Raw genomic sequence first — 15,592 nt, 5'->3', positions numbered from 1 at the left:
GTAAGGTTAGGTTGTTTGTTTGAGTTGTTTCTTGTTTCTTTTTTTTTTTTTTTTTTTTTTTTTTTTTTTTTTTTTTTGCTGTACGCGGGCCTCTCACTGCTGTGGCCTCTCCCGTTGCGGAGCACAGGCTCCGGACACACAGGCTCCGCGGCCATGGCTCGCGGGCCCAGCCGCTCCGCGGCATGTGGGATCTTCCGGGATCGGGGCACGAACCCGTGTCCCCTGCATCGGCAGGCGGACTCTCAACCACTGCGCCACCAGGGAAGCCCTGTTTCTTGTTTCTTAAGGTAAGATTGTATTGCTATAAACTTCCCTCTTCGAAATGCTTTTGCTGCATCCCATAGGTTTTGGGTCGTCGTGTTTTCATTGTCATTTGTTTCTAGGTATTTTTTGATTTCCTCTTTGATTTCTTCAGTGATCTCTTCGTTATTAAGTAATGTGTTGTTTAGCCTCCATGTGTTTGTATTTCTTACAGGTTTTTTCCTGTAATTAATATCTAGTCTCATAGCATTGTAGTCAGAAAAGGTACTTGATACGATTTCAATTTTCTTAAATTTACCAAGGATTGATTTGTGACCCAAGGTATGGTCTATCCTGGAGAATGTTCCATGAGCACTTGAGAAGAATGTGTATTATGTTGCTTTTGGATGGAATGTCCTATAAATATCAATTAAGTCCATCTTGTTTAATGTATCATTTAAAGCTTGTGTTTCCTTATTTATTTTCATTTTGGATAATCTTTCCATTGGTGAAAGCGGGGTGTTAAAGTCCCCTACTATGATTGTTACTGTCGATTTCCCCTTTTATGGCTGTTAGTATTTGCCTTATGTATGGAGGTGCTCCTATGTTGGGTGCATAAATATTTACAATTGTTATATATCCTTGGATTGATCCCTTGATCATTATGTAGTGTCCTTCTTTGTGTCTTGTAATAGTCTTTGTTTTAAAGTCTATTTTGTCTGATATGAGAGTTGCTACTCCAGCTTTCTTTTGATTTCCATTTGCATGGAATATCTTTTTCCATCCCTTCACTTTCAATCTGTATGTGTCCCTAGGTCTGAAGTCGGTCTCTTGTAGACAGCATATATACAGCTCTTGTTTTTGTATCCATTCAGCCAATCTACGTCTTTTGGTTGGAGCATTTAATCCATTTACATTTAAGGTAATTATCGATATGTATGTTCCTATTTTACTGCAGTCTTAATGTGTACCACATCCTTCGTTGATAAAGAAGCAGCCTTATCAATTACTGGGAGACTCAAAGTGGCACATATAAGAGGTAGGGCTTCCCTGGTGGTGCAGTGGTTGAGAATCTGCCTGCCAATTCAGGGGACATGGGTTCGAGCTTTGGTCTGGGAAGATCCCACATGCCGCGGAGCAACTAGGCCCGTGAGCCACAGCTACTGAGCCTGCGCGTCTGGAGCCTGTGCTCCGCAACAAGAGAGGCTGCGATAGTGAGAGGCCCGCGCACCGCGATGAAGAGTGGCCCCCGCTTGCCAACAACTAGAGAAAGCCCTCGCACAGAAATGGAGACGCAACACAGCACAAACAAATAAATTAATAAACTCCTACCCCTGACATCTTCTTAAAAAAAAAAAAAAAAAAAAAAAAAAAAAGAAAGAACTAAGAGGTAGAAATGGAGTGGTACCACTGCTATTACACTTACTTAATTACCAACTTGAAAAAGTTTCACTTTCCATCCTTGCATCTTTGCTGTGTTTATTTTACTTTTTTTTTTTTTAGAAGTTTTAGTATCCAAAGGAGGACTGACAAAATCAGGTAATTTAAGTAAAAATCCTAGTTTTGGAATTTGGAAGTTAATTCTAACATTTATTTGAGGATCAAAAGGGGAAAAAAAAATCCAAGAAACTCCTGATGAGGTAGAATATGATTTAGTGATAAAAAAAGAGTCATATACCGCCTGGAGGGGTGGGATAGGGAGGGTGGGAGGGAGACGCAAAAGGGAGGGGATATGGGAACATATGTATATGTATAACTGATTAAATTTGTAAAATAAAAAAAATAAAAATATATAGTGAAAAAAATAAAAAAATAAAAAAAAAAAATAAAAAGATAAAAAAAAAAAAAAAAAAAAAAAAAGAGTCATATAGCTATAATACTGGGTGGTATTGCACAGAGATGGACACATTTACCAGCTGAATTAGATAGAAAGGCAAAGATCATATCTAATTTTTTTGTTGAATCTTTAGAAATGAAAACGGTGAGGTAAATGAGGAAAAGATAAGCTGTTCAAAAATTTATCAGGACAATTGGTTACTCACAGAGGAAAAAAGACCCTTAAATGTAAAAGGGAAACCATTAAGCCTTTTTAGAAGGTAAGCTAAGAAAATATCTCACAGTACCAAAGGGTTTCTTAAACAAGAAACAAAAGTTCTAACCATGAAGATAAGAGTGTTATGTTACACTTCATTAGAGGAGGCATTTTCTTTTTAAACTATTTTGCAGCATCCAGACTTCTATGTTCTTTCTTTTTTTTTTTTTTTTTTTTTTTTGTGGTACGCGATCCTCTCACTGCTGTGGCCTCTCCCGTTGCGGAGCACAGGCTCCGGACGCGCAGGCTCAGCGGCCATGGCTCACGGGCCCAGCCGCTCCGTGGCATGTAGGGATCTTCCCGGACCGGGGCCTGAACCCGTGTCCCCTGCATCGGCAGGTGGACTCTCAACCACTGCGCCACCAGGAAAGCCCATCTATGTTCTTTCTTAATTTGGGAAGGACAGAATATTAGTGAATATCAATTTTAAATGAGGATAGAGTTGAAAAGTCTATTTCTACTAAAATCTGACCTTGACCTCACTCGAGGTCAGATTTTAGTAGGTTCAAACCTTTCTTCTCTTTTTCATTCTACTTTCTAATTCAGAATAATTAAAATGTTAAGATGTCTTTTCTTATTTTGTCTATAGAGAAAACAAGTTATTTTTTTATCATATATCATATGATATCATATGATATCATATCATATCAAAAACTAAGTTTTTCAGAATAAAAGAATTTCAATTATAACCTTAAAGATGTTAAGTTAAAAAAAATGGTACCTCTAGAACGGTGCCTGGCACAAAGTATATCTGGATAAAGTAATAATCCTTGGCTCCACTGCTGTTATGGGAGACCCTCAAAGAATTTTCTTTACTTCCTTGGGTGTAAAGAAAGTAAAGAAAAAGTAAAGAAAACCAATCTATATATGTATTATCATACATGTAAGAATGCAGGAACATGTATTGATGACAATAACATATACTTTGAACCAAAAGATGCAGAATGGTGGAATGGTATGTTTTAGGAATCAGTCTAGATGTGAGTTTTTTCCAAGCAACTTCACCAAAACCATATAATGGGGTGCATTTTCTTTAAGAGCGTCTCTATAATCATTTTCTAGAATGTATAGTTATCTGAACTAACGTTTTTATATGAAGAACATATTGTCTTTGTGGTTTTAAAGAAAACTGTGAAATAAAATTGTTTCACCTGCTGAAAAAAAAAAAGAAATCCTTCCTTGGGATTCAACAGATCAAAGACAAATTGTCTTCACTTCTTGCCATTGTCTGAGGGCTCCTTCTGGTGACTCCCAGTTTTCTCTCCCCTGCAAAAACCTTTGGTTTTGTTAAAACTCAGATTGCTGCTTCTTCCTAAATTTTTTTCACTAATGATTATTGGTACATACATTATTTTATTTTATTTTTATATGCCAAATAAGGCAAGTGACACATTGTGTCACATCAAGATAGTCTGCCCTCTCTGAATTTCAAACTTAGCGCCATTCTGTCAGGAAAGACATGCAGCCTGGTTGGTTTCAGGGGTTGTGGTTAACAGGAAATGACAAACCTCCCTCCTCTCAAAGTACTGTTTTCTGAATTAACATTCCTACCAGTAGAGAAACACTGGTGTCTAAGGACTTCTCCACACGGGCCAAGGCTTCCATTTCACCCCTGCAGTTAGAGGGACCCAGCACTGGAGGGCGGTGCTGTCGATGCCATTCGCTGCTCATCCAGGGGTAGGACCCTGTGGACTTCTGAGTGGAGACACTTGTGATCGCATCTGGCTAGTCTTTTTTCTTCACCTGCTCCGATTTTCTCAAACTCCCTTGCCTTCCGAAATTTCAATCACTGTTTCATTGCCCATAGTCTCCTCTCTGGCCATAGTAGATGGAGTATTCTATCTAGTCCAACCAATGAAGGGACGAATTACTGCCAAACTTGTCTCCAGCCTAAACACCTTTAAATCTGCACTTGGAACCACGTGGCCTGAGATCCTCTTCAAAATACTATCAAAAGGACCTCATAGCAATAATCGCCACTATCTATTCAGTGCTGTGTACCACAGAAAGATAAAAATCGAATTACTCACATAGTTTTATTTAATCTAATTTAATTTAGTCATGAACATATATCATTACCCCCTTTTTTAGACGTGAAGCTGAGGCTCAGGGGAAAATAAATTCAAGCCACATGGCTGGTAAGTGGCAAAGCCAGTACTGAAAAGCAAATTTTTTTGACTCTAAAATGTGTGTTCTTTCTTCCATCTCAGCTCATGTTCTCTCCATGTTCCTTCTCCATGTGTCCTTGCAAGTTCTCTTAACACATATTTACAGGTTTGAGGATTCCTTCACCAGTTAAAGAGATATCCCCACCTCCGAGGGCTTGCCAGATCTTGTAGATTATTCCTGCACATTCTTTTTCTTTTCACTCATTCCTTCAGCCATTTGTGGTACATAGTACTGTAGAGGAAATGCTGTGTCACATATAGGCCACCTCTTACTTCAGAGGCTGATGGAAGGAACATGGCCTAGCATCTGGGGCCCTTCCGTGTTTGAATAACTTCTGGTTTCTTCACCTCTAGTCACACCATCTTGTAATCTTTCTGACACAGCTAAAGAAGTGTACTTCAAAACTCAGTTTGAAATGTAACTCCTCTGCTCAAAGTTCTTCAAAAGATCTTCCATCCCCTTAATCTGAATTTCAAACCATTACTCAACATTATGTACAATTTTCAAGCTCACTAAAAATTTATTTCTATCCGGAATGAATGTTTTATACCCAATTAAACAAGTTCTTCTTTCCCAGAGAGAAGTTCCCATTTCCATGCCTGCGGCCTCTACACTCTTTTCTTGCTTCAGTTTTATTCTTTAATGCCCATTCTTGATTCCTTTCATCTGATATATTGTTTTTCTCTAAACTCCCACAGCTTTTTATTTATACTTGTTTTGTGTTTTTACTTTCCCATCATATATTTTTTTAGGGAGTGTGTGTGGCTTCTTTTCTGAACATCTCCATCTCCCCAAGAGCAGTAACTATCACACTGTAACCTAGCACATTTTCAACACCTAGCTTGTAAACTTCAGTATATGTTGATTTGTCCTGGAGAGTGGAAAGACCTGTGTTTGTTGTTGTTGTTGTTGTTGTTGTTGTTGTTTTAGAACAAATTTTTATAGATGTCAAGACAGGAAATGAAAAACAGACAATTTGTATCTTTCCTTTTCCACAATTGAGAGCTTCCTGTGTTCAGGCCTTGACAGGGTTTTGTACCAAGGAGCTTTGCCTTGGTATGTTTCCTGCTCCAAACAATATGTGACTTAATGACAAATTCTAAAATTCTACTGGCATGCTCTTAAAAGTTGTCCATATGATGCATATCAAATAAATTAAATTTAATACAATATAGGGATTATTTGTTGTGCATTCTACTGGTAAGCAAAAGGTGTTGGATTCGAATCTGTACAAGATTTTGTTTTTGCATTGTCCAGTACTTCCTGATACTAATTTCTTTCCACAAAATTGTTGCCCTGGATTGTCTCATTTGTTTTATTTAGGGGAGAGAGAAAGAGAGAGAGGGAGGGAAAGGGAGGAGAAAAGATAGAGAATGGGAAAGAGAAAGAGTCATCTAAATGGGAAAGGAAGTCCACTCCTGAAACTTTCCAGTTTTTCCCCATAGCACGCTTTTCCTCTAACTGGCGACTTGGAGATGCTTTTTTGTGAGGCAATTCTGCCATCTCCCCAGGTTGCCGACCTCCTAAATAAAGCATCTTTCTTTTTCCACCAACGCTTGTCTCTCGAACATTGACTTTTGAGTGATGAGCAGCCAAATATGAGTTCTGTTCCGGCTCCAGCCCGTAACATTCTGGCTGGTCTAAGAATTAAATGGACATGAGACAGCTTAACAAGAGAAAATCAAACCAAACTTTAATAACATGTATCTGTGGGAGAGACCCAGGAAAACTGAGTAACTTGACAAAATGGTCAAAATCCTCATCTTAAATACCATTTTCAGCTAAAGACAAAAAAGAAGGATGTTGGGGTAGTGGTTTGGCACTTCAACAGGGAGGGAGGCAATTCACATGGAGGTGGGAAAACAAATGCTTGGTAAACAAATGTTCCCTGGGCCAGGCAGAGACAATGGGAAATGGAGTGAGCTCTGATCTCTATGCACTGCCAAGTTTCCCCTGCCACAACTAGCCCAGAGTTTTTTGTAGATACCTCTGGTGATAGCTCTACTCTGGAACAGGCCTTTTATCTAAATTCTTTTAGGCAGTTAAGGAGGAGGCAACAAGGAAAACTTCCTGAGTCTTGTTTCTTAAAAATAATCAGCCTAAATGAATCCTCATGCCAAAGGGACGCACTTGGGCTGGCAAATTTGGCTCCCCTACAACATGTTTACCTTGTATATATGTGGGAGATATCCAGGAAAACTGAGTACAACTCCCTGAAATACCCCGAGCCACTACATTAAGTGCCATCTTCAGCTAAAGACAAAAGAAAGATGGTGGTGGTTGGGGACGTCAGTTACAGGAGGTTATCAGGAAAAACACAGTGAGCAAGGGTAATGTTCTTATGAACATTTAAGTCGGGTACTTTCTCCATTGATAAGAGTTTCTCTTCCTGGTAGGGATTCACCCTTACAAGTGGAGACTTCCCTTATAAATGTAAAGTTCCCTTATAAAAGGGTAAAGTCTACTGTTTTTTAGTGCATCTCCTGTGTTTGTTTTCTTCTCAAAAATAATCAGCTCAAAATAATCCTTATGCCAAAGAGGCATATTTTGGGGTGGCGTATTCTGCTGCCCTTTAATTGGCTAGGGAAGAACCTGCTTCCAAGCCCCCTCAGGTTGTTGGCAGAATTTATTTCCTTGCAGCTCTAGGACTGAAGGCACAGTCTTCTTGCTGGTTGTTAGCTGGAAGTATCTTTCAGTTCTCAGGGGCTATCTGCACTTTCTAGAGGTGCCTGAAGCTCCTTGCCAAATGGACTTTCCCTCCTTGACCATTTACATCATGAAGCCAGCAAGGATACTCTCTAGAGTGAATCAGCTAGCAAGAATGAGTCTTATATAGCTCAGTATAATCACAGAAATGATCCAATCATCTTTGCCATATTCTATTAGTTAAAGTAAGTCCCAGGTCCAACTCACACTCAAGGGGAGGACATAGACAAAAGCCCAAACACCTGGATGTGGGGCTCATGGGAGGGGTCTGTCCACCACACACATAAAATGGATAAATCTCAGAATAACTAGGCTGAATGAAAGGAGTCAAAGTAAAGTACATACTGAACTATATTTATACAAACTTTAGAAAATGAGCTAATCTATAGTGACAAAATGCAAATCAGTTGTCCTTTGGGGATTGAGGACAGAGGGGGCAGGAGAAAAGAATTACAAAAGGGTACAATGAGGGCTTCCCTGGTGGTGCAGTGGTTGAGAGTCTGCCTGCCGATGCAGGGGACACGGGATCGTGCCCCGGTCTGCGAAGATCCCACATGCCGCGGAGCAGCTGGGCCCGTGAGCCATGGCCACTGAGCCTCCTGTGCTCCGCAATGGGAGAGGCCACAACAGTGAGAGGCCCGTGTACCACAAAAAAAAAAAAAAAAAAAAAAAAAGGGGGACAATGAGGTTTTAGGGCTGATAGATAAGTTCACTATCTTGATTGGGATCATGGTTTCATGTGTATACATATGTCAAAATTCATTAAAATATACTCTTTAAATATATGCAGATCATCATATGCCAATTATACTTTAATAAAGCTGTTTTTTAAAATAAAAGCAAAAACTCAATTCTTTGGTCAACGTAAAATATAATAGGAAAAGGAAAATTTGCAATATACTTTCTTAAAATTAGTTATGAAAAGCCTACAAGTAAGGAACAAGAACTCTAGTTCACAAGTGGAAATGCATTAGAGCCTGCGAAGTGCTCCCAGGAAAATTTGTTTGGTGTCCACTTGGTGGCTTATGAGAGGCCCACCCTTTGTATAGTCAAGGATGTCACTTCCTAGCAGGCTAAGAACATTAAATATGTGTACCTCAGGGAAAGAGGACACCCTTTCTTTCAGTTTGGGGTATTTTAGTGGCAATATGGTAGAGTGAAGAACATGTACGCAGCATGTATTACCAAAAAGAACAAATATTAATCTCAGAACGGGGTAAAATATTGCTTTATTGTTTCCTATTGATTCAACCTTCAATTCATTTAAAGTTGGGCTCAGATAGGGTCCTACAAGTCCCTCTTCCCAGACTTTCTGACCATCTCCCCTACCAAATCCTGGGACACTGTGTTCCACTGAGTCTCTCTAAACCATGCTTCTCCTTTCCATGTGGCCCTTCCATGGGGCATCTTCATTTTCAAGTCCTCAGGGGTACAGTCTGGGAATGTCCAACCCAATCAATCTTCAGCAACAGGTTCTTGGTTCCATCCTTAAGCTGCATCCTGCCTGTGGCCTCTTGGAAAGAGGTTTGTGTGGTTGTCACTTGAAACTAACTTACCTCTGAATTTCTTAATTTTTAAACTTGTGTACTCATCTCTTCAGTGCTATACATTTCTTCAATTTTGGTCAGTAGATTTGTTCTTGAGAATCTAAGTAATTGAAATTCTACCTTGGTGTGTTTGTCCTGTTGAATATCTTTTTGATGAATTTATTTTAATACTCATTGGAGTAATGACTTCTAAAATGAGGGACTAGAGAGATCAGACTCCAGTTTCTACCAGCTTCATGTGTCTTTGACTTTCTTCTCCTCCTCCACCTACATGAAGAAACGTTATCAAATAGCCAATCAGCTATCACTGGGAAAATCCACACATATAAATAACGGGAGTAGGGAGGGCTGGTTTCTTCTAGGTGGATTCAAAGTTGAGGTCAGGGAAGACAGGATTCCTTCCTCCTCCTAAACAAAGTGCCAAGCCGACAAGGGTGGGATTCGAACCCACGCGTGCAGAACACAATGGATTAGCAGTCCATCGCCTTAACCACTCGGCCACCTCGTCCACTTACAAAGACCGCTTGGCGTGCTTTATTTCAGAGTTTATACTAGGGAACTCGCTGGCTATCCCGGAGAGAAAGACGCTTAGGAGACGGCTTAGAGACGTCTGGGAGACATGGAGGTGGCTAGCTTCCACACGAATGGACAAGGAACTGGGATGGAAAAGCTGTGACGGGGGCAAAAAACGGGCTTAGCTTTCACAGGAGTCATAAAATTGGTTGAGACGTGGTAGAAACACATCTGCCTGGGCTTTCACTCCCCTTTCTCGGGCTGCCTGGTCCCCCCGGCAGGAGGTGCCTCAGCGTCAAGTCCTGGCAGGCGGTGGGCGTGACGCGGCCAACCTGGACTGAACCAGTTTGCTGTCACCTTCCCTCGTCAGGGGAGCCTGGGCCCGAGGCCCAAGAGCGTGGCCGGCTGTCCGCAGGGGCAGAGCTTCCCAGAGCCGGTTCCACTGGAGTCGCTGTCAGGGGAGCTGGCGAATGTGTACTCCTAATTCGTGGTTAATGAGACAGTCTGGAAAATTAGACGACAGATCTGAATAGGGCTCAATTTCTACTCCGTGTTATTGCCGCTTCTACAATACTTTCGGGTGAAATTGCATTGAGAAGAATCTTTAACTTCGTGGGGCTCTCCCCCCGGGTCATCCACATCTGAGGAGCCATAAATTCTGTTTTCCTTCCAAATTCCTGTGTGTTTCTTGAGTGGCCTTCTAGGGGAAATGTTTCCCAACTTTCATTCTATATTCCAAGGAATGCGGTGCTAAAAATGTTGAGACTCACTTCTAGTGAGAAAATGATTCTGGGAAAGGGTGAAAAAAGCTATTTTAGCTGCTTTTTTTTTTTTTTTTTTTTGGTTTTTGATAGGTTTGTTTCATGGAATGAATAAAATGCACATGAAGGAACGAGGAGTAGAGACTAATTCTGACTAATCATAATGAATCATAAATGCCTGGCAAAAGAAGGTAATATCGAAGACGAGTCTTGAAGAGCAAATTTTCTAGAGGTGCACAAAATGAGGGTGTCCCAGACTGAGGAAAGCACGTGATCAAAGGTGAGTAGTATCTAGAAAACTGTTGGAAATCACTGTGGCTGGAGCGTTGAAGCACGTGAGTGGCTGATCAGGAAACATCAATAAATCTGAGAATGGAAGGTGGTCATGAAGATTTTTCTTTTGAAGCCCAAGCAAATCAACCACAACCGGATGGACAACAGGAAACACAGGGGAAATCCTGTAGGAACGGACCCCTGCGGCATTTTCACACTCTAAGTGTGGGGACACTACCTTAGGTTGCTCAAACATCTTCTTGAGTGAAGACCACATGTTGCTTGTCCCAAAGATTTAATCTCTCTTCTTAACCTGGAAAAGTCCTTATATTTTAGTGTTTGTTGCATTGTCCTGCCTGGATCTTCAACCTTAATTTAACCTACTTCCCTCCACCTTGTTTTCCATGCTTAGTCCAATTTATGATTTTGTATCAAGAAGAGTCTATTTCCTGTCTCTTCTGACAAGCCATTTTCCCTCACGGGTTGCTCTTGAGCTTTTTCATTTTAACCTGGATAAATTTTTTTATCCATACCTGGTTCTCAGTTTAAAGCTTATTTTTTAAATTAAAAATTTAAAACCAAAGTTAACCACACATGTTTAAAAATATCAAGTAATTCAGAAATATGTGTATGTAAAAAAAGTGTTCCTCTCCTTCTTTGGTAGAGGCAAAGATTTTCAGCCATTTGGCTTTTTGTTTGTGTTGTTGTTTCTGTTTCTACCAACATGTCTCCAAATATCATGCTATGGCAGAGATGGCTAGTTGCCATCAATATTTGTGTTTTCCTTCCAAGAAATGGAAATTTAGTAGAGTTCATAGCCACCCATGAGAAGATTACAATGCACAACTTTCCTTGATGTAAGGTCATGTGGCCAATTTCTAAACTAGGGCATTAGAGAGAAAGTGGATGTAAAACTTCCAGGTTATGTCCGGAAGAGGAAAGAAATACCATTCACTTCTCTCTTCCTACTGTAACTGCTTGCTGGAAAAGGCAACATCATAGGAATGAAGGTGTCATGAAATATAAAGAGATTGGACCCAGCAACCCATAGAAAGGAGGGATCCATGAGATAGAAGACTGGAACCAACACCCTGGAGCCAAAGTATCACCCTGCTCTTGATTATACCTTCAAACTATTACATGAGAGATCAGTAAACTTCTGCTTCCTTTAAGCTACAGTTCATTGGGGTCTTTGTTACAAAGACAAAACTGTATTCTAATTAATACTGATGCTTTTATTTCTACTTTTTGATTTTTTAAGTTTAGTATTTTCTATTGATTGCGCCTTATACAAAAGGAAGATTCACTTCTCTTTCCTCACCTTAAACACCACCATATACAGATACAGATACTCTTCCTATCAAATTTTCTTCCAAATATAATTATATCATAATGTGTATTGAATTAGTATCACTGTTCATATATTATGATTGGCAAATATCATTCACTGATCTCTCATGATATTTTGTTTCCTGAACATTAGATTTTTTTTTCTCAAATTACAACAAATAACCATAAATTTTTGCCAAAAGAAATTGGGTGTTTTCTATACTTGCTATACTGTTTTCATCCTGAGGTCTTCCTTCACCATTATCTGCATACTTTCTTCCCCTGGAGACCCCATTTCCCAAGTAAGTAGCTTCCTAAGAAAGAGTTTATTGGAGATAAGACTTTGGAATATTTGGGTATTGGAGAATATCTTTCAAGTTTCTCTAACACTTGATTGAATACTTGGTTGTGTATGGAATGCTAGGCTGGGGAATATTTTCTTTCAGGATTTTGAAAGAGTTCTCCATCTTCTTCTAGTTTCCAGTATTGCTTTTGAGCATTACAAAGTCATTTTAATTACTATGCTTCATTTGTGATTCGTTTTTCTCTCTTTCAGAATGATTTCTTTGTCCTCAATGCTCTGAAATGTCTGAAAGATATGCCTTTGTATGTTTCTATTTTCATTCACTGTTCTGGGACCTCCATTACATCATTAAATTTGGAAAATCATGTATTTCAGTTTGAGAAATTAGCTTGAATTTTTTGTTTCTAATTTTCTCACTTATGTGTTCTCTATTTTCTTGCTTTACCTTTTTCCTGGAATTTCTTATTCTTGGATTTTAAACCTCCAGGATGTCTCCTCTACTTTTTTTAAAAAAAATTATTATTCTCTCCTAGTTACATTCTGTTTATACTTTTTAAATAGACTCTATTTTTTTAGAGTCAAATTCAAAAGTACAGAGTTCACACATACCTCCTCCCATCCCCCACAGCTTCTCCTATTATTTACATCTTATATTATTTTGGTACATTTGTTAAACTGATGAACCAATATTAATATATTATTATTAACATGATTCATGTTAGGGTTTACTCTTCCCTTTAGACAGTCTATGCATTTTGACAAATGTATAATGACATGTATCCATCCTTACTGCATCATACAGAGTAGTTACGCTGCCCTGTGCTCCACATCTTCATCCCTACAGCCCCCATAACCCTGAGAACTCCTGATATTTTGTTTCTATACTTTTACTTTTTCCAGAATGTCGTATAGTTAGAATCATACAATATGGAGACTTTTCAAATTGGCTTCTTTCACTTAGTAATATGCTTTTAAGTTTCCTTCATGTCCTTTTGTGGCTTGATAGCTTATTTCTTCTTATTACTGAATAATAGTCCATTGTACGGATGTACCACAGTTTGTTTATCCATTCATTTACTGAAGGACATTTTGGTTGTTTCCAAGTATTGACAGTTATCAGTAAAGCTGCTATAAACATTCATGTGCAGGTTTTTTTGTGGACATAAGTTTTCAACTCATTTGGGTATATACCAAGGAGCATGACTGCTGGAGTTGCCTTTATATTTTTACTCCACATTCTGGAGGATGTCTTTTACATTTTATTCCAATTACTCCATTACGTTTTTCATATCTCCTCTCACAATTTCTATTTTAAGAGACATCTGTACTTAAGAGTTACCCAGCATTCTCTTTAAAAAACAAGAATAGATATAATAACTTCCCTGAGATGTTTTCTCCTCTCTGAATTATATTTTCCTCTATTTTTTTAGTTCACTTTTATCTCTGTCTTTCATATTAGACATTAACTTTAGATGTCTAGTGATCTTTGGTTGCTGATCTATAGATATAATTAGGCCCTACAAATAACTGAAAGTGAGATTATGAGCCCAGTTTATTGATTGTGGGCTATATGATAAAGTGATCTGCCTGTGCCATTTACTATCAGTCAATATGTTTAACTCATCCTTCTTGGGATAGTAAAATCCCTTGAAGAAGGATCATTCATTCAATCTGCTTAGACGGCATAAAACTGCCTTCTTGAATTCTGAGAAAATTCTTAAAGGACAGGAGTTGGAGGAAATTCTTTTTGAATCTCAAGCTTAATGAATGACACCATCTACTCCAAATTATAAAGTTAAATTACAAATAAATTATAAATTTATATTTGTATATACAAAGAGACAATATATTACACACCACTTCTGAATAAGGACCTGTGTCTTCATACTTAATGGGCTCCCAAAGCTGATCAAGGAAAGATGAAACAGAACAAGGGAAGGTAAAATGATCCATACTATTTCAGAACACCAAGATGAGCAGGGCCAGGTGAGCCTCTGTGGTGTCATGAAGCAAGGAAGAAACTGAGGTGGTGTGTGTGCATGTGTGTATGTGTGTGTGTGTCCTCTTTCAGTTTTGGCCACATAACCACACGGTTATTCTGAGGAAATAATTTTAGTTAGCATGAGCAAAGTAACTGGATTAATACCTTCCTCTCCATCTATTTTTCATCTTCCAAATTTCCATACTAATCAATTCACCTGAGCGTTTTCAACAATTCCAAAGTGAGAGCTTTTCCTGGGGCCAAGGATACGGGTACTGGAAAGTTTCCACGTTTGGGGTGGGGAAGACCTTGAACTTCCAGTATTAGCGATTGCTCCTCGTGGTTTTTCTCTCCGAGGGGAAAAACTCTGGCTGGCAATATTCCCCGGAATCTACAGGTAGGCTCTGGTGCTATGTGCTTCTGTGAGAATTCTACACTTCTTCATAGGACGCATGATAATTGTAAACATTTAGCTACTTGTGATATTAAATTCCACTGAAACAAAACCTTTTATTATTTTTTTTAAATTCCTGGTCCTCCATCGCATTCCTGGCATCCAGGAGAGGCTGACACGCAGTATTCACTGAATATCGATTCGTTGAGTGAAAAAGTGAATGAACTTTGACCAGAGAATGCAGGTCCATGGCGCAACGCAGAAAAAGAAAGAGGCAGATTACAGTGGGATTAAATGTAAACGGTAGATTACAGTGGGAGCCGCGGCAGCAGCAGCTGGGGTGACTTTTACTTTAGTCAGTGCGGTAGCAGTAAATGCTGCGATTCCGAAAATGATCACTCAAGTTGGACGTAGCAGTGGAAATGAATATTCACGTCTCTACGAGAGGAAGGAAGGTACAGGTTGACCGTAATTCACGCTTCCCTGCCCTACTCAGTCAAGTACGCACACGCACGTACGTATGCACGTACACACGTACGCACAGACTAGATGCCCAAGGCCTTCCTTCTTGACTTGTCGGGAAGGGATCCACAGGAGAACTGGAACTGGGCCGGCGCCAGTAAACTCGCATCAACACTCCTGATACCTCCCAGTCAAGGAGATCTGGAATCAAGCACCCAGCTTCTCCGAAGGGAATCCTGCTGTCAATGTAATGAAAGCCCATCTTTTTGGCAATAGTATTAGAGAAAATACTTTTTCTGATTCATTATTCCAGTTGGTCGAAAAGGAGGTGGGCTCGTCCGGGATTTGAACCCGGGACCTCTCGCACCCGAAGCGAGAATCATACCCCTAGACCAACGAGCCACCTGTCTGAAAAAAAAAGCACGCCCATACTTAATATAAAGAGAATTACAATCAGATTTCTTTTCCCACACTTTGAGTCAAAAGGATGAGCCCCAATTTTCCTGACTATTTAATCAATATAACTGTATTTAAATTGCAACTAATATACATTTTGGAGTCTTATGATGCGATGACCTCTTAGCTTAGGCTCAAGTTACTACATTTTTCATCCTTCCTCCGGTCAGTTGTGTAATAACCACTCCTAAGTGAATTCCATCAGTAGACTAATCTGTGATTTAATTGACAAGATTACATAATAAAGGTTACATTAGGGCAGTACTCTATTTTTCATCCTATTTTTAAATTGAAATATAGTTGAATACAGTATTATGTTAGTTTCAGGTTTGATCCATATTTTTATCTAAAGAAGTACATATTCC

The 15,592-nt window shown here is 39.3% G+C and overlaps 1 protein-coding gene and 2 non-coding genes across 3 annotated transcripts in view; all 3 read right to left on the bottom strand.

Annotated features, from left to right (window-relative positions):
- LOC132497348 (histone H4) overlaps window positions 1–15,592 on the bottom strand; it is a 313,717-nt gene that overhangs the window by 13,867 nt on the left and 284,258 nt on the right. The window lies entirely within an intron of this gene.
- TRNAS-GCU (transfer RNA serine (anticodon GCU)) lies at window positions 9,181–9,262 on the bottom strand. Its single transcript has one exon. It is a non-coding gene; the product is annotated as a tRNA-Ser (tRNA).
- On the bottom strand, window positions 15,102–15,173 carry TRNAP-CGG (transfer RNA proline (anticodon CGG)). The gene has a single exon. It is a non-coding gene; the product is annotated as a tRNA-Pro (tRNA).

The sequence above is a fragment of the Mesoplodon densirostris genome, chromosome 10 (assembly GCF_025265405.1).
Source record: "Mesoplodon densirostris isolate mMesDen1 chromosome 10, mMesDen1 primary haplotype, whole genome shotgun sequence".
Lineage (NCBI taxonomy): Eukaryota > Metazoa > Chordata > Mammalia > Artiodactyla > Ziphiidae > Mesoplodon > Mesoplodon densirostris.
Note: the sequence above shows the minus strand (reverse complement) of the source record. Positions and strands in the feature narration are given on the sequence as shown.